This window comes from Adiantum capillus-veneris, chromosome 15 (assembly GCF_014529385.1).
Source record: "Adiantum capillus-veneris isolate H3 chromosome 15, ASM1452938v2, whole genome shotgun sequence".
Classification (NCBI taxonomy): Eukaryota; Viridiplantae; Streptophyta; class Polypodiopsida; order Polypodiales; family Pteridaceae; genus Adiantum; species Adiantum capillus-veneris.
This window is the reverse complement of record NC_140945.1, coordinates 108,680,356-108,683,569: the sequence shown is the minus strand read 5'-3', so window position 1 is coordinate 108,683,569 and position 3,214 is coordinate 108,680,356. Positions and strand designations below refer to the sequence as shown.

At 45.4% G+C, this 3,214-nt stretch overlaps 1 pseudogene; it reads left to right on the top strand.

Annotated features, from left to right (window-relative positions):
- The first annotated feature begins 1,937 nt into the window (after positions 1 to 1,937).
- LOC147441242 (uncharacterized) lies at positions 1,938 to 2,999 on the top strand (annotated as a pseudogene).
- Positions 3,000 to 3,214: the final 215 nt, after the last annotated feature.

The following is a 3,214-nucleotide window of genomic DNA, read 5'->3' as shown; positions in this document are numbered from 1 at the left end:
TTGTATTGATCCACTCCCACATGCTCACAAGTCAGCAATACCAAACATCAAGCAACTACAACAGCTGAAAGCAGAGGCAGAGCACTTACGGGCAGAGAGCAAGCTTCAAGAGCAAACAAACTTTGATCGCAATCAACAAGATGCCTAGAGGTTAAAGGAACAAGAGCTTTATGATGAAGAAGAGAAGTATCCGATCATAAAGGAAAAGATAACTTACAAGGAGCTCCAAGAGCTACGATACACATGCAACAAGATTGCTAAGGTCTTAAACACACAGATCATTACAAAATACAAGAGGCACAACTACTCACAGATGAGCAGGTGGTCGAGCTCATAGAGAAGGTTTGAAAGGGCAGAAGAGGCAAGCCACCTTGCAAGGGAGAGAGAAGTAGCAAAGAAGAAAGTGGAGGAGGAAAGGGCCAAGAAGGCCACCCAAAAGAGCCCCAAGAAGCCACCCCAAAAGAGTCCAAAAAAGGCCAAACGACCCCTAGCTAAAGCAACAGGTGAAAGCAGTCGTGCACCAAAAGGAAAGATGGTGAAGAAGAGGAAGAATCCTCCACAAGCTGCATAGGAGGCCAACTAGAGTGATGAGAGGCGCAAGAAGTACCACAACCATAATGCCTCCTGGGCTCGCACTGCCAAGCCTCCACCACCACCACCATCTCTCAATAAGAAGTGTCGCTTGAGATCAGGCACATGTGCATTGCGTGAAATTTGCAAGTATCAAAAGAGTAGAAAGCTTATAATCCCTAAGGCCCCCTTTTTACGACTCGTGAAAGAGATTATTGTGGGTACTCAGACTGTGTGACCAAGGTGTAAGCAGCGACATTAGGTGCGTTGCAATAAGGAGTGGAGAATATCATTGCATCCCTCTTTCAAGACACCGTTTTGGAAATGGCCCATGCTAAACATGTGACTATTAAGCCCATATATATGTCCTTAGCACTTCCCCTTTGTGGTGCTGATTGCTTTCGTTAAAGCTAGATAGGAAAGCCGTTGTAACTTCTCAAGAAGCATCTTTGCTAGCTTAAACATGTAACAATTTTGAAATGAAGTTATCATATCTATGTTTGGCAATTGCAATGTAGTGTTTGACATTTTAAGCTTGTGTTGGTTTTGTATTGGAATGTGGTTACTTGGGTCAATATCTCCGATCAATCTGATGAATTTATATAGATATCCACAATGTGCTCACAACATATGTTTGCACTCTCATGGGGTCCTGTGTGTTAGTCGGCAAGTAGCAATAAGGGTCATGTGGTGGCCAACCCAAGCCTCACGGGCCCCACCACCGTGAACATGCCGACTGAAGGAGCCGTTTTGTGGCCCTGTGCGCCACAGAGCCACGAAACGGTTCCTTCCAGGTCAAACAATCAAAAGTCGCTTTGTGGCACATGAGGCCACGGAATGGCTCCTTTGGCCGGCTTGTTCATGGCGGTGGGGCACAGAAGGCCCATGAGGCTCACCTACGGCAAGAAGACATCATGTTAGTGCGCAAATGGCTTGTGGCGCACATGGATCAAGACAAAACTTTACTCAAGCTAATAACTGAGTTAAGTCTTCAAGTGAGCTCAATGCAGCGAGATTTTTTTTTTTGAGGGCTACCCTTCCTAAATCCCCTTCCTCCTCTCGCCACTCATGTGTTGCCTCCTATTCCCTTACTTCTCCTCCTCAGTATCCTCTTTCAACATCCTCCACTTCCTCCCTCCATCTCCTCCCCGAGCCGCCCTACTTTTCTCCATTTCCTCGTCCACTCGATCTCTCTCCATCTCCTCCTATCTTCCTCAAGGTCCTCTTCTCCCACTCCGTTCTTCCCCTACCACCCTCTCTCTCTCTCTCTCTCTCTCTCTCTCTCTCTCTCTCTCTCTCTCTCTCTCTCTCTCTCTCTCTCTCTCTCTCTCTCTCTCGTCTCCTCCTCCCTACTCTCACCTCTAGCCATGGAAACTAACAACGTCCCAGAAAACTTTGTCAACATCACAATTGAGCAATTCTTTGATTGTCTTGATCCACTCCCACATGCTCACAAGTCAGCAATACCCAACATCAAGCAACTACAACAGCTGAAAGCAGAGGCAGAGCACTTACGGGCAGAGAGCGAGCTTCAGGAGCAAACAAACTTTGATCGCAATCAACAAGATACCCAAAGGTTAAAGGAGCAATAGTTTTATGATGAAGAAGAGAAGTATCCGATCGTAAAGGCAAAGACAACTTACAAGGAGCTCCAAGAGCTACGATACCCATGCGACAAGATTGCTAAGGTCTTAAACAGAAAGATCGTTACAAAATACAAGAGGCACAACTACTCACAGATGAGCAGGTGGTCGAGCTCATAGAGAAGGTTTGAAAGGGCAGAAGAGGCAAGCCACCTTGCAAGGGAGAGAGAAGTAGCAAAGAAGAAAGTGGAGGAGGAAAGGGCCAAGAAGGCCACCCAAAAGAGCCCCAAGAAGCCACCCCAAAAGAGTCCAAAAAAGGCCAAATGACCCCTAGCTAAAGCAGTAGGTGAAAGTAGTCGTCCACCAAAAAGGAAAGATGGTGAAGAAGAGGAAGAATCCTCCACAAGCTGTAGAGGAGGCCAACTAGAGTGATGAGAGGTGCAAGACGTACCACAACGATAATGCCTCCTGGGCTCGCACTGCCAAGCCTCCGCCACCGCCACCATCTCTCAATAAGAAGTGTCGCTGGAGATCAAGCACATGTGCATTGCGTGAAATCCACACGTATCAAAAGAGTAGAAAGCTTATAATCCTTAACGCCCCCTTTTTACGAATCGTGAAAGAGATTATTGTGAGTACTCAGATAGTGTGACCAAGGTGCAAGCAGCGGCACTTGGTGCGTTGAAAAAAGCAGCGGAGAATATCATTGCATTCCTCTTTCAAGACACCGTTTTGGCAATGGCCCATGCTAAACGTGTGATTATTAAGCCCATAGATATGTCCTTAGCACTTCCCCTTCGTGGTGATGATTGCTTTCGTAAAACCTATATAGGAAAGCCGTTGTAACTTATAAAAAAGAATCTTTGCTAGCTTAAACATGTAACAATTTTGACAATGAAATTATCATATCTATGTTTGGCAATTGCAATGTAGTGTTTGACATTTTAAGCTTGTATTGGTTTTGTATTGGAATATGGTTACTTGGGTCAATTTCTCCAATCAATCTGATGTATTTATATAGATATCCACAAGGTGCTCACAACATATGTTTGTACTCTCAT